The sequence below is a fragment of the Nicotiana tomentosiformis genome, chromosome 11, assembly GCF_000390325.3.
Source record: "Nicotiana tomentosiformis chromosome 11, ASM39032v3, whole genome shotgun sequence".
NCBI lineage: Eukaryota > Viridiplantae > Streptophyta > Magnoliopsida > Solanales > Solanaceae > Nicotiana > Nicotiana tomentosiformis.
The window spans coordinates 97,518,840-97,542,517 of record NC_090822.1 but is presented as its reverse complement, the minus strand read 5'-3'; the positions used below and the strand labels follow the sequence as shown (position 1 = coordinate 97,542,517).

The following is a 23,678-nucleotide window of genomic DNA, read 5'->3' as shown; positions in this document are numbered from 1 at the left end:
GTTACTTACCTCAAGCCGTGAAATTATTATTCTGCAATGCCCTTTCCTCGTGAATTGGCCTCCAAACGCCTCGAATCTAGCCATAAATAATTCGTTTCAGTCAATAAAATTCATTGAATTTACACCTCAACTCAACCCTCAAATCTACAAATCTTATTTCCAAATTTTTAAGTTTCAATCTCCGATTTACACCTCAAAATCATGTAATCTAGTCGAATTATTCAATGATAATTCAATATTATGGAGTAGAAATGATCACAGGGGACTTACCTCAAGTTTTCCTTGAAAATCTATCAAAAATCGCCTCTCCTCAAGCTCCAATTTGTCAAAAATGGCGAATGGGACGAAGTCTCTGTTTTATAATTCTGCCCAGCCAGCCTCGATTTTGCCTCGATATTGGCCTTCGATCGAGGTACTCGATCCTGGGTCTCGATTCTGGGCCTCGATCCTTGGCCTCGATTCTAACCCTCGATCCTGGCCCTCGATCATGTCTTCGATCTTGCTCTTCGACCCTGCCTTCGATCGTGGCCCTCGATCCTGGCCCTCGATCATGTTTTCGACCCTGCCTTCGATCGTAGCCCTCAACCCTGGGCTCGATCGTGGCTTGATTCTGGGCTCGAATCTGGGCTCGATTTCTAGGCTCGAATCTAGCAGAAGAAATTTCCAACAGAAGGAAATTACAGCAGCTATTGTAGTTCAATTTTTGATCTGTTAACCATCCGAAACTCACCCGAACCCCTCGGGACCTCAACCAAATATATCAACAAGTCCTAAAACATCATACGAACCTAGTCGAATCCTCAAATCACCTCAAAAAATACTAAAACCATGAATTACGCCACAATTCAAGCCTATTGAACTTTGAAACTTTTCATTTCTACAAACAACGCCGAAACCTATCAAATCACGTCCGATTGACCTCAAATTTTGCACACAACTCATAAATGATATAACAGGCCTATTAAAATTTTCAGAATCGAATTTCGACCTCGATATCAAAAAGTCAACCCCCCGGTCAAACTTTTCAAAAATTCAACTTTCGGCATTTCAAGCCTAATTCCTCTACGGACCTCCAAAAAAAATTCGGACACGCTCCTAAGTCCAAAATCACCATACGGAACTATTAGAATCATCAAAATTCAAATCCGAGGTCGTTTACACATAGGTCCATATCCGGTCCACTTTTCTAACTTAATTTTTAAATTATGAGACTATGTATCTCATTTCACTCCGAATTCCTTCCGGACCCGAACCAACTAGCCCGATAAGTCATAAATCAATTGCAAGGAATAAATTTAGCAGTAAATGGGAGAACGATGTTATAATATTCAAAATGACCGGTCGGGTCCTTACAAAAATATAAGGTAAGTAATGCATTAAAAATATATAATTATAGCCAAACATCACTCATGTATTCGTGACACCAGTTCCGGAATTTGTATTAGGATTTCATCACTTATTATATTATTTACTTATTGCAGACTATTCGGTTTCATTCTTGTCATTTAACTGAAAATTATTTAAAATGGTTAATAGATATAACTAACGTTGGCTTGCCTAGCAAGTAAAATATTAGGCGCCATCACGGTCCCGAGTGTGGGAATTCCGGATCGTAACAATTAATCGGAACAAAACTTACCAAAACTTAGGATTAGATATATCTCATATAATAGGTGAGACTATAATCCCACGGGATAATATTGGCTATCCCGGGATTGAACCAAGCGACTCCTAAGGGGTCGTTTGGTTTAGTTCCAGGATACCCCATAAGATTATAATTTTGGGATATCACATAATATTATCTATCTCATCTACTATATGGGATATCTAATACACTATTTTGGTATAAAATTTATATTGGTATTAGCTAATACTCATAATCGAATATGGGAGAACTATAATTTTTAATTTTATAACAAAATTAATATTCGTATCTTGGTAAACAAACGATTCCTAAGGGTATAATTGATTCCAAGTATTAAAGTAAATAACTCATGTATAGAAATAGGTACTGGTTTATACAAAGTTTGATTGTTATTTTAAATTTGGAAAAACTAATACTAGTATATTTTTATACACCAATTGATACATTATATTTTATCACACCACCAACATGAAACAACTTATTCAAATTTGGTATAACTAATAATTAATATATTTTTTTATAATAATATATCAGTTTAAGCATGTAATATGATGCATGCTTTCTCAATAAACAAGCCCAATGTATGTGAAAGTGTATCCAAAACATATATCTAATTATATGGATCAATTGGCATTTATATGGAATGCACAAAAGTCAACAAATGCATATGCATGATACTTTATCATACCACTAATATGGAATAACTTATTCCTTTTAACTTAGAAAGGAATAAAGCATCCACAATGAAAAATAAACCTTGTGTGCTTTACGTAGAAGCCTACAAAGATCAAGCAATCAAAGGTTATAATTGCAAACTCATTATTTTTTTAAGTTAAAAAATTGATAAATAATTTAAACGATATCTTATATATTCAATTTTAGTGCAGTGAATCAAACATCCAACAAAAATAATCTTTACGTTACTAATCCATCAATGCATTATGATTCCAGTATAACTTGTCTTTGAACCAAATATCAGCTAAGAGTTTTAGGACAAGGAAAGTAAGATTAAATATATGGGTTGCAAGTTTAGCTAGGAAGAATAATATAGTGACAAGATTAAGACGAAATTCTTATGCCAACATAAAAATAATTCGATATCTAGGATTGATTTCAAGAAAATTGTACAATGATGAAGAGTTAGACCTAAATTTTCAATAGGATGCTTGGAAGGAGCAACATGCTATCATAACGATACATGACGGCTCAACGGATCTTATGGCCTGATGTGACACCATATTGAGAGACCCTTATATTTTACACAATTTGTACAAGGTGAAAATCATTTTGATACCCTCAACTTTGCCTTAAAAATTAAACTCATCCTCCAATATTAAACAATAGACATTTTGCTCCTCTTATTATGTGCAATATTTATTTTACCCTTGATATTTTCAATTCATCCTCGATGCATTTTTTTAATATATTATATAAGATATGTTTTATCTTTAGTTAAGCATTTTACCAATTTAAATATCTTACTATAAATTTTATAATTAAAGCTCAGTAAAGTATAACTAGAATAGTACTTCTATGAATTTGTAACAAAATTTATTCTTACTCTTTTTTATATTACTTTAATATTAACTGTGCACGTATATATATATCATTAATTATTTTTTTATATTACTGCACTAACTTTTATTTGATTGATATTAATAATATATTTTATTCTTATATTTTAATTGCCCCATTTCTTTAGTATTCAATTTCAATAAATTATATATGATTGATTATCACTTTTCACTTTTTTTCTTAATTTTTAAAAAAAAATACTTTCACTATAGATAAATACATAACATAGAATAAAATATATATTTGACACGCTGATAAGATCGATATGTATTTTAAAAATATAATTGAATTTGAAGGAGCAGATTGTCTATTGCTTAATGTTGGATGAGGAGTTTGATTTTTAAGTCGAATGGTTTTCACCCAATTTGTATACTAACAAAGAGATTTGCTTTCTAAGAAGCAAATTAATCATTTAAGACAAAAATAGCTAATTTAAAAAGAAAAATACAGAAGAAGAGCACAAAGAGTAAAGTGGTGAAATATCAGATGTTGAGGTCCGGAACACAAAGTGAAAATTTTAATTTGTCTATCATCATAACAAGTGAATGTACATAACATAATAGCTTAAGAGTTTACATGAGCATTGACAGTGTCAAAAATATTTACACCTTCTGATCAATTTAAACGATAATTTTAGTTCATCTGCTAAGCAATACTCATTGATGAATATTTAAAATAAATTATAAATAACCTAATATAATACGTTGAATTACACTAAAAGGAAACTGGTAGCATGTGCATTAATGTTTTTGCGTTCATACAGTTTCAAAAGAAATTCATTATATTGTCGACATATATAACTTAATATAAAAGAAATAAAATTAAAATTGAAGAGTGAAACAAATATACTAATTAATGAGTGAAGACAATTATCATGATTTATGAACTTATTGGTATAAAATAACCTCAATCAACTACTGTAGCACTTTTATTTATGATAATTATTTACATAAATTATATTGTATATAATAGTAATAATAAGTAAATTTGGGGCCTTCAAATTTTAGGGGCCTAAGGCAACCGCCTCACTGGCCTAGCCTTAGAGTCGCCCCTGTAGTGATATGTATGTAAGGATACCTACCAAAGTGAAAGACAAGTTCCATGGAATAGTTATAAAGCCGACAATATTATATGCGTGTGCTGGCCTTATAACATCCAACATATCCGCATGACGGGTGTAGTAGAGATGTGAATACTAAAATAGATGTACATTCATACAATATTAGACCAAAATAAAAATACCATATTTGAAGGTGCTTGTAGTACACATAAAAGATAAAATGAGAGAATGACGCTTAAGATGGTTTGGACATATCCTACGTCGACCTCTAGGTGTATCGATCCAAAGGTGTGCAACCATGGTGAATGTAATTGTCATTCAAGAAAAAAGACGAAATAAAACTAAAATCAGATGAAAAAAATTGTATTACTAATCAATAAAGACATTGTGAAAGCAGAGTAAGTACAATGAAAGAAAATACAATCTACGCCAATTAGTACGATTCACTTTAAGATCAACTTTTGGTATGTCTTTTATTATTAAAAATAGAGAACCTCTGCCGCTAAGAAATATAATAATAATAATAATAATAATAATAATAATAATTTGTACCTCTAAATTAGAAATTCACAAGCTTTCTTGAAAACTGGAGGAAAAACTCAATTTGACGACTGTGGGATTTGAACCCACGCCCTTTCGGACCAGAGCCTAAATCTGGCGCCTTAGACCACTCGGCCAAACCGTCAAATTGTTAGTTGTGTGCTGCTTTTTCCATAAGGTTGATAAAGTCGAAATATCAAGTAAGTATATTATCCCTTGTCCGATACTGCACAAGGTTGATAAAGTCGAAATAATTTGGTGTGAATTATTCTCCAAGTGGTTTATGTCAATAAAATGCACTCGAGACTCAAAGTACGAAAAGATATCTACAACTTCTGCCATAAGACAGAACCCCAACTTAAAGTAGCTAGATAGGCAACTTTGAAGCATAACGAACCTGCATGATAGGTCTCATTCTATCATTCCTAGTGAATTGTATTCGTCACGACCCAAAATCCAAAAAAAAAATTGTGATGGCGTCGGAGAACACTGTCAAACAAACCAACTATAATCAATTAACTTAATTATCCATTTTAATATTTTTGAAATATAAATTTCTTTAATAAAATTGTAGAGATAAAACTCATAGAGTAAATGATAAATATTTTTGCAGCTAAATTTCTAAACAATTCACAACCATTCCCAAAACCCGGTGTCACAAGTGCATGAGCATTTACTAGGGAATTAAAATAAAATACAGCATCTGTCGAGAATACAAATTAGACAGAAAAATATAATAACTCTGAAGGAGATTTTGTTAGGTGCGAATCATAATATAGAATGCAGTTCACCTATGTCCCCACAATTATTAACCACACCTCTGCGCCCACAAGGCCGCTATACATATATGTACCTGCACAATAAAATGTGTACCAAATGCAGTATAAGTACAAAAACAACGTGTACCCACTAAGTATCAAGCCTAATCCCGAAGAGGTAGAGGCGAGATGGGTGACTATGATACTCACTATGGGTCAGTAATATTAAATAATCATGAAAATAGAAATATTTATATCAACGTGATTCACATAATTAACAATAATTTATTGAATCAGCAGAAGAAATTAAATTCCTTCAATTCCAATAATTCTCAATATATTAATTAAATTCCTTCAATTCAAATAATTTCTAATATATTAATTAAATCCTTCAATTTCAATAAAAATTTCAGTTTATCAAATAGCTTTACAAGCTGCAATTCAATTTCAATAAATTTTTAATTTATCAAATAGCTTTACAAGCTATAATAAACTGTCCAAGTATCGTGTAATTATTATTATTATTAAGCACGATTTCTGTCGAGGTCGTACGACCCGATCCAGAGTTTCGTGTACACTGCCAAGGGACGTGCGGCACGATCCATAGATGCATTTATCCTGCCGAGGCATTCGGCCCGCTCCACAAGAAAGGAAGACATTTTCTTATGTGCCTCCGAAAGGAGAGTATATTTATTATAAGATGTATTCGGGAGGAAGAATAATTTTTTTTAACAATTAATTAATTTAAACAGAAAATCAAGCATATGAGGTTTCCATCTTTTGATATCTTTATCTGAAAATTTATAATAAATTCATATATATATATATTTATAATTAATTAAATAAAGAATACAATTTACACAAGTAATTCATGCTTTGAGTCCTAAACTACCCGAACTTTAGCATTAATAGTAGCTACGCACGGACTCTCGTCACCTCGTGCGTACGTAGCCCCCGCAATTAGTAACAATTATTCAATTTAATTCCTATGGGGTAATTTTTTCCTCACAAGATTAGACAAGAGACTTACCTCGTCTTGCTCCAATTTAATCCACTATAAGGCCTTTTCCACGATTATTCAACTCTGTGTGGCTCGAATCTAGCCAAAATAATTCGATACAATCACTAAAAATTATAGGAATCAATTCTATAAGAAAATACTACATTTTTAATAAAAATCCCAAAAATAATTATAAATTCGTCTGTGGGACCAACATCTCAGAATCCGATGAAAGTTATGAAATCCAACAATCCATTCGATTACGAGTCCAACCATAGTAGTTTCACTCAAATTCGACTCTGTATCGATACCGAAATCTAAAAAATTTATTTCTATGAGATTTCTAAAATTTTCCAAATCTCAATCTCAAAACCCTAATTAAATGGTGAAAACAATGATATATTTATGTTTATAAATTAAATCCAAGTTAGAATCACTTACCCCAATATTTTTTCCTTTAAAATCTATCAAAAATCGCCTCTGCTCTAACTCCAATTTGTTAAAAATGGTGAATGGGACGAATGCCCTCTTTTATAATTCTGCCCAGGTAGCCCTCGATCCACAGCTTCGATCCACAGCCTCAATCCACAGCCTCAATCCACGGCATCGATCCTCACCCTCGATCCACACCCTCGATCCTCAGCCTCGATCCTCACCCTCGATCTTGGAAGCTCGATTTTGGGCCTCAATTTTGGGCCAGACTTTCCACCAAAAAGGGAAAAAAATTGCAGCAGCTGTTTTAAGTCCAACTTTTGATCCGTTAACCATCCGAAACTCAGCTGAGGCCCTCGGGATCTCAACCAAATATACCAACAAGTCCTAAAATATCATACGAACTTATTTGAAACCTCAAATCACATAAAACAACGCTAAAACCACGAATTATGCCCCAATTCAAGCTTAATAAAACTAAGAAATTTCAACTTCTACATTCGATGTCGAAACTTATCAAATCAACTCCGATTGACCTCAAATTTTACACACAAGTCATAAATGACATAATGGAGCTATAAAAATTTTCAAAATTGGATTCCGACTCCGGTATCAAAAAGTCAACTCCTCGGTCAAACTTCCAAACTTAAATTCTTATTTTTAGCCATTTCAAACCTAATTTAACTACAGACTTCCAAATAAAATTTCGAACACGCTCCTAAGTCCAAAATCACCATACGGAGCTGTTGGAATCATCAAAATTCTATTTCGGGGTCGGTTTCACATAATTAGACATCCGATCACTATTTAAACTTAAATATTTTAATTTTTCATCAAAATTCCATATCTCGGGCTAGGGACCTCGGAATTTAATTCCGGGCATACGCCCAAGTCCTAAATCACGATACGGACCCACTGAAACTATCAAAATATTGACCAAAGTCAAACTTGGTATTTTAAAACCAACTTAAGGAACCAAGTGTTCCGATTTCAACCCAAACACTTCCAAATCCCGAACCAACCATCTCCACAAGTCATAAATCATTTAAAGCACATACGGAAAGTTTTATTTAGGGTAACGGGGTTCTAAAAGTCAAAATGACCGATTGGATCGTTACAGTATTGACCCATGATAGGTCTCATTCTTCTATAATCTTCCATAATTTAACAACTATATAAAGTTATTACTTTGACGATAAAGAATATTTTGAATTAGTACTTTATTTACATCCTAAGTGGTTGACGATAATAAATAGCTATATTACTTTGACGATAATTTATTTACACCCTAGGTGGTCCTAATGCAACATCAAAATTCAAAAGGTTATTAATGTTTCTATAACCGTATACTTTTGTTTGCAAATACTACATCCATATATTCACTTTAATATGTCATCAACAAACCAACCTTATCTCAAATTCTATTTCTAACCATGCTTAGCCATGCTTTTAGTTCGTACTAGTTTTCATGAACGTGATTTGCATGTTATCAATTGTACGTACATATTCAGTCTATCAAAGTCTTGCATTAGTTATTCGTGTGGAAAAATAAATTAAATTTATGAAAATATTGTTTATATAAATGTAACAATTAATGTGGAAGAAAATGCAATAATGAAAAAATGTTATTACATTCAAATATATATACTTGAAATCAAAATGACGTGACATCGTATGAACCTATAAATATTATTAAGTTATGTTAGATATTATATGTACTTATTCGTCTCTTTATTACCTAATAAGTACTTCTTTGTAAATAATTTTTTTCGTGTATGTTCCCTTATGACGCTTGATTGTTCCATTATGATGAAACACTTATGTCAGTTGTAGGAGATGGTATACCAGATATTAGCATTCGTAGAGAAGAAACACACAAGAAAATATAATAAAGTAATTTGGTAATGAAATACGAATATAAAATTAGGTAAGAATTTATTTTATTGAATATTTACACCAAACAAATAAATACATGACTCGTAAAAGGATTATAATTAAATAGAAAAAGGAAAGAAATTGTGTATTTTAAATTCCACCACAAAAAGTTTTTACTTTAGAGCTTAGTAGTTTTAGTTACTCGTTGCTTAAGTTTGCCCCAACAAAAATAAAAATTGACTTCGGAACTTTAAGTATTAATTAGTGGTTACATAACGGAAGGAAATCAGTCCCAACAGAAATATTGCTTTGAAACTTTAAGCGTTACTATTTTTGGTTACTTAAGTTAAAGAATTGAGTCCCATCTTGAATTGGTTTTCTTTGGAACTCCCAAAATTGATTGTAATTACAATGTTATTCAAAAGAAAAAAAATTCATTTAATAGTAACAGGTGGTAAAATCAAATACGTATATTTCGACTTCATCCGATTTACTATTATTAAAAAATTGATACGTTTAATTGAAAGTTGAACCCAACAATTGATCTCGAATCAATCGTGATCTGCCGCATCAAAATATCAATTGCACAAATCGTGATAAAACAACTAGTGAGCGATGATATCAAGTTTTAAGTATATGCATTTTTAATTGTGTGAAAGTCTTTTGGTAGAAGTCTTGTAAACCTACAATTCAGAAACCTAAAATATTTACGGCATGAGATTACTATAGTGATAGTTCAATATTTAAAGGTCATGAATAAAATATAATCGCATTTATTATTATTTTTTAGTATATTTTTGTCGCTCAATATTTTCCTTCTGACTATGATTGCTATACCAGCACAAGTTGTCTATTGTTATGGATGAACGTTAAGTTTGGTATCTAAATCTGCCGCACAAGTTCTCCATTGAAATTACAATCAAATTAAATTAAATTGACTATTCATATATTCTCTCTCTTGAAAATAAATAACAAGGCTAATACCCTAGGTATTTTATCTTCATAAAAATTACAATTACATATTATAAAAACTTTAATTTATTTCCTCTGTCATGTCTTCTCTCCCTCGAAAGTGAATAGGGCGGCTAATATCCTAGGTTTTTTATCTTCTTGAAATTAAATTAGACATTATTAGAACGTTAATAAAATTCCTCTGTTCTACATTTTCTCCCTTGTCCGCTCATATAGTCGGTATTTTATACCCTTTGAATGGACGATTCAAACACTACATAAACTAAAAGATGAAAAAGTTAATTTGGAATCATAAACTAATTTGAATAGAATTCCTAGCTACGCTCTTTCTCCTAAACCAAACTAAATACAAAACAAAAAGGGAAATAACAATATTACTATTATATCCAATAGTATAGATATATTTTAGGGCTATTTTGGTCTTCCAATATTGTATTTATGTCTGAACCGCCCCTATCTTCTTTGGATCCACCTTAATCCCCTCACTGGACACCACGTGCCCCAAGAACGCTACTGAACTAAGCCAAAACTCACACTTGGAGAACTTGGCATAAAGCTTTTCCTCCCTCAACCTCTGCAGTACAACCCTCAAGTGATGTGCATGCTCCTCCTGGCTACGTGAGTACACCAGGATATCATCAATGAATACTATGGAAAATGAATAAAGATATGACTGAAATACATTGTTCATCAGATGCATGAATGTTGATGGGGCGTTGGTCAGCCCAAAAGACATCACAAAAAACTAATAGTGATCATATCGGGTCCTGAATGACGTCTTTAGAATATCCGAGTCCCGGAGGAGAATCCGAGAAAGAGATAAAAAGAAAAGGACTAACATAGAAAATTTTATATACAAGGTATTGCATTTTCTTCAATTTCACCCTAGCTTTTGTTTTGATTTGAAAAAAATATTGTATCCATCCCGAATTTTTCCATCGATTTTTGTCAAAGTATGCGTTGTACGTTAATAATGACGCGTGATGATTTAAATATTTATGAAGAAAAAATAAAATTTAATTAATGAAAGAAATTTTATGTATAACAATTATCTAAATGCCGAAAAATATTATTATATTAACATAATACATGAATTTAAAATAAAATGACATCATCAAAACTTATACAAATGATCAATTTTGCCATGTTAGTTAGATAATTATGTATTATAGTTTAAAAGTATTTAATGTGATGGTATCTTAACAGATATTTCTTTGTGGACAATATTTTTTTGTGTATGTTTCCTCCTAATGCTTTGATTGTTTTGCCTTAACCAGAACTCTTGTTGTCGATCTTGATATTCCTCTTGAAGGTGCAACACACACTTGTTCGTGCAAGAAAACATATTGCGGTAAATATAGTCCAATATTTAGGATGTTTGTCCTTGTACTTTATTTATTATATTTGCAAAGCATAAACATACTAAAAATTATTTTCACACAAATTTAAAAGGATATTCTTTAGTTTCGGAACACGAAAGTTGAATTCAATCACAAAAATTATTTTCAATAAAATTATGAAGCAATTGACATTAACACTATTTAGGATGTTGAAAATTAGTGCAAATACATTATTCATAAAATGATTGCATGTCGCTTGAACCGACACAGTTGATCAATTTAATGTCACGACCCCAAATCCACTAGTCGTGATGACACCTAACCCAACTCGCTAGGTAAGCCAACTAGTAACTATCCAATTTAAATGATATTAACAAGACAAATAAACGATAGTAATTTATTGAATTTATACATTTCCCAAGGACTCGTAATACAAATCATGAGCTTCTAAGAATAGAATTTACAAAGCTGAAATAAAATAAATATATCGTCTGTTTGAAAAGTACATAAACAGAGTTTTATACTACCACGAACTAGGGGCAGCTACAACCGGGATGCAGGTACATCTTCAATCCAACTCCCATCGAACACAGCAACATCAGGGACCAACATCTGCACGCAAGGTGCATAAGTATAGTATGAGTATAACCGATCACATGTACTCAGTAAGTAACAAACCTAACCTTAGGTTGAAAGTAGTGATGAGCTAACATAAGGTCGGGTCCAATACCAATATCCCACAACAGTTCATAACAACATAATACAAGTAATAAGATATGTATCTCAGAAGTAAAATGCTAAGCTCGTTCACAGTTTCAAAAAATAGTCATGCTTTTCAAGTATCTTAGTGAAAACCCAAATCTTTTACCGAAAATGCCAAAAATACGAGTAAGTTTGAAAACTGTAATTTTTTCAAATATCCTTTCCACAATAAATAAAATGTTTCATTTTCTTTCCAGATAGAAAGTGTGAAATACCTCTCTATGCCCACATATCAATGTGTGTAAATGGTCATGAATGACGTGATACCGTACAACATGAGAAAAAATGCATCTCTATGCCTGTATATCATGTGTGCATGCCAATGTCATGTATGCCAGATATGAATCATGTACTCACACTCTCAGAGTACTCAATCTCATTGTCTGACACTTTTCACTCATCATGATCAACCACTTGGTACTGTATATGGCCCACACGGCCCAGGAAAGATCTATCCCAAAATATATACATCACTGACCATAAGTCACTCAGTACCGAGGATGGCCAATCCGGCCCCATGGAGAAGATCCATCTCCAGGTATATAAATGCTTCGGTCAAGATCCATGTCCAGGGAAGATCCATCCCTCAATATAATCAACCACGCTCACTAGGGGTGTAGAAACTCCAGAGAGGCTCCTACATCCCAAGCGCTATAATCTGCATGGATAACTCATGTGCTGCACGGACAACTCACTTGCTATAGTATCAATATCCTCACAAACAGGCCCCCGACCTCACTCAGTCATCAATCTCTCCAGTCTCACTCACGGGCTCATAATGTCATGAAACTAGCCCGACAGCACTGATATGATGTATCAATAAATAACAACTGATACTGAGATATGATATGAATACATGAATATGACTGAGTATGAAATATCAATAAAATCAGTGAAATGACAGCAGGAAACGACCACTATGGGTACCAATAGTATCGGCATAATGCCTAAACATAATATCTAGCATGATTGACAGCTCATTTACTTTATCGCATGGTGAAAACATGAATATTAACAAATAGAACTACTATACAGTGCCATGAAAACAACAGAGTCCCAATTCACTTGGTGCACGCCCACACACCCGTTACCTAGCATGTGCGTCACCTCAATACCAATCACATAACACATATTTCGGGGCTTCATACCTTCAGCACTAAGTTCAGAAGACTTACTTACCTCGAACAAGCCAATCCCAATGCCGAGCAGGCCAAGCGATGCTCCAAAAATGTCATCCCACGCGTTCCGACCTCCGAACGGCTCGAAACTAACCAAAAACAACCCAAATACATCAAATAAAGCCCAAGGAAACAATTCCAAATGAAAAAGGTCGAATCTTTAATCAAAAGCTCAAAATCGGCCAAAACGTCCAACCTGGGCCCGCACCTCAGAACCCAACAAAACTCACAAAATCTGACAACCCATTTAATTACGAGTCCAGCCATACTAGTTTTAGCCAAATCTGACTTCGAATCGATGATCAAAACTCAAAATTCATATTATGAAACTTTAGGCCAAAACCCCAAATTACCTCTTTGAAAATCACAATCCAATTACCAAAAACGAAGATAGATTCATAAAATATAACCAAACCCGAGTAGAGAACACTTACCCCAATTCATATGGTGAAATTGTATCAAGAATCGCCTCAATCCGAGCTCCATAGCTCCCAAAGTGTAAAAATGGCCGAAACCCTCGAAATAGAGTACTTTATACTTCTGCCCAGGCATCCTCTTACGTGAACGCGGTAGAAGCCTCGCATTCGCAAAGCACACAACCACACTGCCTCACTTTGCACTACACGTTCACGGCAAAACCCTCATGAACGCGATGAAACACACTATCAGACTTCCGCGATCGCGGACAACTCATTGCGAACGCGATGAAGAATCCATATAGACTGAACAAATCCCGCTCAACACTACGCGAACACATAGCCATGGACGCGGACGCGAATACTACAATCTTCAATCCAGTGCGAATGCGACCTCAGAAGCGCGAACGTGAAGAACAAATAGCTCCACTGACCAAACACCTTTCGCGATCGTGGCCAAGCCTTCGCGATCGCAAAGAACGTTAGAAGCAACAGGTAACAACAGAAAAATCAGCAATGCAAACAAACCATTTGAAATGATCTGAGCTACGTCGGAATATTCCAACAAGCTTTATAACACGATACGAACCTACTCGAGGCCTCAAAACACACATAACAACATCAAAACGACGAATCCCACCTCAAATCGAAATCTATGAACTTTGAAACTTCAAACTTCCACAACCGATGTCGAAACCTATCAAATCATGTCCGATCGACCTCAAATTTTGCACACAAGTCATATTTGACATTACAGACCTGTTCCAACTTCTGGAATCGGAATCCGATCCTGATATCAAAAGTTCACTCCCGGACAAACTTTCCAAAATTTTAACTTTCGCCATTTCGATCCAAATTCAACCACGGACCTCCAAATCACAATCTGGACGCGCTCCTAAGGCTAAAATTACACAACGGAGCTAACAGAACCATCAAAATTTCAATCCGAGGTCAAATGCTAAAAAGTCAAACTTTGTCAACTCTTTCAAATTTAAAGGTCCCTAGTTGAGAATCATTCTTCCAAATCAGTCCCGAAGAACCTGAAAACCAAAAACGATGATTCACATAAGTCATAATACATCATACGGAGCTACTCATACCCGTAAACTACCGAGCAAAGTACAAATGCTCAAAACGACCGATCGGGTCGTTACATCCTCCCCCACTTAAACATACATTCGTCCTCGAACGTGTCCAGAGTTGTTCTCAAAGCCATCAAACCGCCGTATAACCTTGCCATACATATACCCGGGGGTGATCTCACGTTACCCTATCCCATATAGGCCCGACAACACAACATAACTGTAGTTCTTAATTCAACCTAGCCCATAAACCTTAGAATCCAATTTCCAACATCCACAATTCTATAAGATCAGAATCTTGCATCTACACACTGTATAAGTCTGAACAAGCTGTATCAAGCCATATCTATAACCCAAGATGTAATCACATGATGTACCATATAACTCAAATACTCATAGCAAAAATTTCAAAGCACAATAGCTGCTCAAAACAACCCAATACCGGTAATAGACCTCATATCAAACAAAGCCTCGCTCTAAAACCTTTGTACACTGCCGATGATGAAAGAAACATGCAGAATTCATAACTATTCGTCAGATCAACAGGTCATGGATCTCCCTCTCCTTCTACAAGAACTATAGCCAATTTCTAAGCCGACTTCCGATATTATCCTTCCAAATATACCACAATCAAATCTGAAAGCATCCATTCTAGGTCCAATGACCTTATCTCATCCAACACGACCACTCTAGTGACATGACACATCAATACAATCTAAAGCCACAACCAAATACTGGTCCATATGAAATATCTCAGCCACCATGCTCAAAATCAATAACCACGCGCTATCCGACATCAAGTACTCAAAGTGCATTGCCATAACAACAGAGAAGCTAATAACACAATGCCACCCAAAACTCGAAAGGACATAACCAATACACAATCAATCATGCAATACCTAACTACTCATCTCACTCAAATTCCGCTATAAGACCACAACAAAACCGCATTATGTGTGCCTGAACCCAACGAATCAAAACCCCCTTGTAGCATAGAAAAGTAACTCACTGAACATATCGGAACACGAATAATCTCAACAACAACCGAATGGCACATCCCTCAATAATAGCAGTATGGAGCCAACCACTCCGATTCGGTGTAGAATACACACCCTAATTGGGCCTACCAATGGACCCCCAAATCAACTCCGGGCACCCACACAAAGATAAATAACCCTCCAAAAATCCATAATGACTTAATCATAACATATACTATCATCTGGCTAGCTTCGGCCACAACCTCACAGTCCACAACCATGAAACAATCTGCTCCTGAGAACTCCCAGCCTCCAAATCCATAAAACACACTAATCACCATATCTGATTCCATCTCCACCGCCAGAATGTGTAACACATCTCTCATACATGATCACCCCACGAGAAATACTTCTAAAATTCTTCCGTGCCACATAGCAAAATTTGAATATCACCGGTCGATCAACCAGAAGAGTGTCGCAGTACCAGTGAAGTATTCATACATCAAAACACATTGCCCCTCCTGAAATATATACTCTCATCAAGCCATACCAAATAGTAATATCATTTACTTAGTCATATGAAACCGTCCATGCTTCCAAACAAAACTTTGATCCCTGCTCACGTAAATCTCAATCCCACACAACACACCGCATATACCATGCCATCGTATGAAAAATACGAGAACTTTATAGTCCGCTCTGAGTCACAAGCAACTACATACTCAATTAGCCAAGGACCTTCCATTTGATTTCATCCAGGAGAAATTCACTATACACCACATGCTCCTCACGCCAGCAAGAAATATACCTCTCGAACCTTGGTAAAAAACAATTGAGAACTCTTTGAGACCCATTTGCACATAACCAAGCTATCTGAACTGAATCTCTCTAACTCAACCCAGCCACGCAGGTTGCCAAGACCCAAGAGCATTGCCATGAAACACCTGTAGAGACTAGCCACGTCATAAGTACCCAAAGAACAGATCATACCCAATACTGTGCTTACCCAACCTACTACCACACTGTCCTATTTCTCCAAGTCCCTTCCAAATTGCCTTCAAATTGATACTTCTCCTTACTGGAGCACCACGATCCTTAACCAAAATTCACCACACAAGAGGCCTTAGTATAAAACCACCACGCCCTAACGCCCATAAGCCCCTAACTTCCCTCTTAAGAACCCCAAAGCATCACGACCGAGATACCTACTCTAAAGAGACCTTATGTAAACCTAAAACCGTTTCCTTCACCTTCTTGATACTGAAATGCATAATCCACAATGATATAAAAATGCCACAAGTCTCGACACCATCCCATGCAAATATCATATCCTAGCCATATACCAATCCGAAATCCTCAATTTTTACTTATAGTTCTTGAATCCATTAGAACCATTCTCGAGAGTCATCCACTCTACTCAAATCTTAATTTAGCCGACCAAACGGACCGAAAGACCTGTGTCCCATTAGTACACCAACACCCAAGGGAGTAGTCCACACTCCTAAACAATCGAGCAAATTCCTACTCCAAGTACCCTACATCCTTCGCGAATAACCACTTAATTATTTTATGATTCCCATATACCCATAGAGCGTAATACAACCTGTATCCAAAAATTCCTTTACCCGAGTCATCCTCGATCTCGACCTCTGCAAGTCATAACTGATTCACCAGTATACGCCGAACTGAAACCAGTACGACACATAACCGTGCAAACAACTCATCGATAGCAGACTCTCACACTTGGCTCAAAGCCATAGAACAAAACAGTCGATAACATCACGATACCCATACTCTATTATTGCCAGAATCCTGCACTGAAATTCAACTAAATCCTTCGCAAGCCCATGTAACACAAGCCATATAATACCTCAAATCGTCTGCAAATCTCGCATTCACCCTTGTAATAGTCAAGCCAACTTCCACAAGTGATCCAAACCCAAATTGCAACATATATCATTCATCGGTAAAAGATAACTCTCTACAAAACATCATAAGGACCACACAACCTCAGGATACCTCGTAGGAGATAACCCGCCTGCTCTGCCTCAAACCGACATCTCTCTATACCCTTCCACAGTCACGACTACTACGCAATCACTTAATCTTCTTGATTCTGAACTCATCAACAAGACATAAGAATTTACTTCACTCCACAACTAAACAACATGAGAGATCCCTCAACACACCCATAACTTGAGACCATACGCCAAATCAAGACAGAAATCAAATACCCCATAGTCCTTGCTACATCTCAAATAAACTCTTCTCGTCATATTCGAACAATTTGAACATATTTCGCAGTCTCATCATACTCACCCCATAGTCATCCAATCATAAATTCCTCTAACAGAGACACCACCGGACATATAAGTCCCAAAAACACGTGCTCACACAACCGAAACCTCCGTGCTCAAGCCACTATCAAAACCCGGCCTCAAGTCCTCCATACTGGCCCATCATCAGCATGCCAAAATCACATCTCGTACCTCAACCATGGAATCATAAGTCGTCGGTGCACAACCGATACTGAACGCTCACATGCGCATACGAATGCGTTGAAGGAATTCAAAGAGTTACGCTTCAAGCTGAATCAATGTCGAACGATAAGGAAAGAAAGATGGGAACTATATCCTAAATGTCTTGTAGCCTCTCGAAGATAGGTACAGACGTCATCATACCGATTCGCAAGACTCTACTAGACACTTACTCATGACTTGTAGAACCTATGAACCTAGAGCTTTGATACCAACTTGTCATGACCCAAAATCCGACTAGTCGTGATGGCACCTAACCCAAACCGCTAGGTAAGCCAATTATCAAATATCTAATTCCAATAATAATTATTAAAGCAATTTAAGTAAAGAAAAATATTAATCTTATACATTCCCCAAGAACTAGTAGTACAAATCATGAGCTTCTAAGAATAAAGTTTACAAAACGGAAATGAAATAAATACATAGTCTGTTTGAATAGTACATAAACAGAGTTTTACAGATCTAAAGCTACCATGAACAAGAGGCAGCTACAGCCGGGACGCAGGTACATCCTCAATTCAGCTCCCATCAAACACATCAACATCAGCAGCCAACATCTGCACGCAAGTTGCATATGTGTAGTATGAGTACAACCGACCCCATGTACTCAATAAGTAACAAACATAACCTTAGGTTGAGAGTAGTGACGAGCTAACACGAAGGTCGGGTCTAACACCAATATTCCACAACAGTTCATAACAGCATAGTACAAGTAATAAAAGAGGTATCTCAGAAATAAAATACTCAGTTCGTTCACAGTTCCAGAAAAATAGACATTTCTTTTCAAGTATCTTAGTGAAAACCCAAATCTTTTACCGATAATGCTAAAATACGAGTAAGTTTGAAAACTGTGATTTTTTCCCAAAACTTCTTTCAATAATAAGTAAGATGTTTCATTTTCAGATAGCATGAGGAAAGTACGTCTCTATGCCTACATGTCAAGATACAGGTAAAATCATAAATGTCACCAACACCGGGTAGCAGAAGAAAATGCATCTCTATGTATGTATCTCAAGTACGCATGTCAAATGCAATGCATCTAAATGATGAGCTCATGTACTCACACTCTCATAGTTTTCAATCTCACCGTCTCGCATTCTCTCTCACTATGCTAAATGCTCAGCACACTCAATCACTCGGCGTTGCACAATACCTGTTGCGGTGTGCAGCCCGATCCATATATGACCATAAGGACCGTTGCGACGTGCAACCCGATCCATATATATATATATATATATATATATATATATATATATATATATATATATAGTCGACTGCGCTCACTGGGGGTGTGCAGACTCTGGAGGGGCTCCTTCAGCCTAAGAGCTATATTGCTGCGGTGTGTAGCCCGATCCAATATTATTGCGACGTGCAACCCGATCCAATATTGTTGCGGCGTGTAGCCCGATCCAATAATATATATATATAGCCCGAAGGCTCGTTGCGGCGTGCAATCCGATCCATATAAAATATAATCAATATAATATGCTGCGGCGTGACCTCACTCAGTCATCAATCTCGCTAGTCTTACTCACGGGCTCACAATGTCATGAAACTAACCCGACAACAATGATATGATGTATCAATAAATTATATCTGAGACTGAAATATAGTATGAATGTATGAATATGACTGAGTACGAAATATCAATGGAATCAGTGAGATGACATAAAGAAACGGCCACTATGGGTCCAAACAATATCGGCATAAAGCCTAAATATGATATCTAGCGTGATTGACATCTCAATTACTTTATCACATGGTGAAAACACGGATATCAACAAAATAGGGCCACTATTCAGTGCCATGGAAACAACAGAGTCCCAATTCACATGGTTCACACCCACACGCCCGTCACCTAGCATGTGCGTCACCTCAACACAAATTACATAACACATATTTCGGGGTTTCATACCCTTAGCACTAAGATTAGAAGAGTTACTTACCTCGAACAAGCCAATTCCAACACCGAACAAGCCAAGCGATGCTCCAAAATGCCATCCCGCACGTTCCGACCTCTGAACGGTTCAAAAACTAACCAAAAACAACTCAGATACATCAAACAATGCTAAAGGAACCAATCCCAATCGAAAAGATCAAATCTTGAATCAAAAGCCCAAAATCGGCCAAAAGCCCATCCCGGGCCCACACCTCGGAACCAGACAAAGTTTACAAAATCCAATAACCCATATACTCACGAGTCTAACCATACCAAATTTATCAAACTCCGACACCATTTGGTCATCCAAATCCCCAAAATCCGCTCTCCAATTCTTAAGCCCTAAACCCCCAAATTTTACTTCAAAATATCACTAATTAGGTGGGGAAGTCAGTGGGGAAACGAGTTTTATGATCCAAAACGAGTACAAGAAGCTTACCTCAATAATCACCTCGAAAATATTCTCCAAAATCGCCTTAAGTCCTAGTCCAAAATGTTGAAATAAGACTAAAATCGCGAACCCTTGCTTATAAACCTTCTGCCCAGACTTTTCGCATCTGCGGGCCTATTGTCGCACCTACGACGCCTCATCTGTGGTGAAAATGCCACTTATGCGGAAGTCACTTTCACCTCCAGGGCCCGCACCTGCGCTCCAGGTTCCGCACCTGCGAACGCGCATCTGCGGCCCTGGACTCGCTTCTGCAGAGTCAATCTCTCCTAGCTACCCCCGCACCTGCGTCCACTAGTCAGCATCTGCGCTACCGCAGGTCCAGGAATTTCTTCGCACCTGCGACCCCTGTCCTCCATGGCCTGCTATGCTTCTGCGGCCAATTGTCTGCATCTGTGGACTCGTATCTGCGCACACTCTTCCGTAGATGCAAAAACACCAAAACCAGAAATCTTAGCAAAAATCCAAAAATGCTATGAGATAATCTGAACCTCGTCTGAAACTCACCCGAGCCTCTCAGAACCCCGTCTGAATATACCAACAAGTTCCATAACACGATACAGACCTACTCGAAGCCTCAAAAGACACATAACAACATCAAAACGATGAATCACACCTCAAATCAAAATTTATGAACTTTAAAACTTCAAACTTCCACAACCGATGTCGAAACCTATCAAATTACGTCCGATTGACCTCAAAGTTTGCACACAAGTCACATTTGACATTACGGACCTGCTCCAACTTTCGGAATTGGAATTCGACCCCGATATCAAAATGTCCACTCCCGGTCAACCTTTCCAAAATTTCAACTTTCGTCATTTCGAGCCAAATTCAACCACGGACCTCCAAATCACAATCTGAACGCGCTCCTAAGTCCAAAATACCCAACGGAGCTAACAGAACCATCAAAATTCCAAATCCTAGGTCAAATACTAAAAGTCAAACTTGGTCAATTCTTTCAAATTTAAAGCTCCCTAGTTGAGAGACATTCTTCCAAATTAGTCCCGAATAACCTGAAAACCCAACCGACGATTCACACAAGTCAAAATACATCATACGGGGCTACTCATGCCCATAAACTACCGAGCGAAGTGCAAATGCTCAAAAATAATCGGTTGGGTCGTTACAACGCGAACGTATAGCCATGGACGCAGATGCGAAGACTACAATCTTTAATCCAGTGCGAACGCGACCACAGAAGCGTGAATGCAAACAACAAATAGCTCCACTGACCAAACACCTTTCGCGATCGCTGCCAAGACTTCGCGATCGTGAAGAATGTCAAAAGCAACAGGTAACAGCAGAAAAACCAGCAATGCAAAAAACCATTTGAAATGATTTGAACTACGTCTGAAACTCACCCGAGTCCCTCAAGACCCCGTCCAAATGTAGCAACAAGTCCCATCACATAATACGGACCTACTCGAGGCCTCAAATCACACATAACAACATCAAAACAATGAATCACACCTCAAATCAAAATCTATGAACTTTGAAACTTCAAGCTTCCACAACTGATGCCAAAACCTATCAAATCACGTCCGACTGACCTCAAATTTTGCACATAAGTCATATTTGACATTACGGATCTGCTCCAACTTCCGGAATCGGCACCCGACCCTGATATCAAAAATTCCACTCCCGGACAAACTTTCTAAAATTTCAACTTTCGCTATTTCGAGCCAAATTCAACCACGGACCTCCAAATCACAATCCGGACGCGCTCCTAAGTCCAAAATCACCCAACAGAGCTAACAGATCCATCAAAATTCCAATCTAGGGTCAAATGCTAAAAAGTCAAACTTGGTCAACTCTTTTAAATTTAAAGCTCCCTTGTTGAGAATCATTCTTCCAAATCAGTCCTGAATAACCTGAAAACCAAAATCGACGATTCACATAAGTCATAGTACATCATACGGAGCTACTCTTGCCCGTAAACTACCGAACGAAGTGCAAATGCTCAAAATGACCAGTTGGGTCGTTACATTCTCCCCCACTTAAATATACGTTCGTCCTCGAACGTGCTAAGAGTTGTTTCCAAAACCATCAAGTTATCGTGTAACCTTGCCATGCACATACTCGGGGGTGATCGCACGTCACCCTGTCCCATATAGGTATGATAACACAACATAACCGAGATTTCCTTAATTCAACCTAGCCCATAAGACTTAGAATCCAATTTCCAACATCCGAAATTTCTATAAGATCAAAATCCCGCATCTACATACTGTATAAGTTTGAACAAGCTGTATCAAGCCATATCCATAACCCCAGATGTAATCACATAATATACCGCATAACTCAAATACTCATAGCAATAATTTCTAATCACATCAGTTGCCCAAAACAACCTAATTCCGGTAATAAACCTCATGTCAAACCAAACCTTGTCCTAAAATCTTTGTACACTGCCGATTATGAAAGAAACACGCAGAACTCATAACCATTCATCGGATCAACCAGTCATGAAACTCCCTCTCCTTCGACAAGAACTATAGCAAATTTCTAAACCGACTTTCGCTATTATCCTTCCAACCATGTTGTAATCAATTCCAATAGTGTCCATTCTAGGTCCAATGACCTTATCTCATCCAAAACGACCACTCTAGTGACATGACACATCAATGCAATCTAAAGCCACAACCCGTGCAATCCGTGTACCGATAAGCAACAATCCAAATGTACTCAATCACGAAAATGATTCAAACAAGAGAACTGTCCCGCAAGCTCAACGGGTACCACCACAACGCAATGTTAAGAACCTATCACACACCGTAGAACCAAAACATATGAATCTAACACAAGGGATCATATCTCAACATAACTCCGCTGCAATGCGTGACCCCATCCAAAACACGGATCCATATGAAATACCTCAGCCATCATGCTCAAAATCAATAACCACGCGCAATCCGACATCAAGTACTCAAAGTGCATTACCATAACCACGGAGAGGCAGATGACACAATGCCACACAAAACCCGAAAGAACATAACTCATACGCCATCAACCATACAATACCCAATTACTCATCTCGCTCAAATTCCGCTATAAAACCCAAATAGAACTGCACCAAGTGTGCTTATAACAAACGAATCACAACTCCTCGTAGCATAGAAGAGTAACTCACAGATCATTT

At 36.7% G+C, this 23,678-nt stretch overlaps 1 non-coding gene across 1 annotated transcript; it reads right to left on the bottom strand.

Annotated features, from left to right (window-relative positions):
- Positions 1 to 4,885: 4,885 nt before the first annotated feature.
- On the bottom strand, positions 4,886 to 4,965 carry TRNAL-UAG (transfer RNA leucine (anticodon UAG)). The gene has a single exon. It is a non-coding gene; the product is annotated as a tRNA-Leu (tRNA).
- Between the last annotated feature and the right edge of the window lie 18,713 nt (positions 4,966 to 23,678).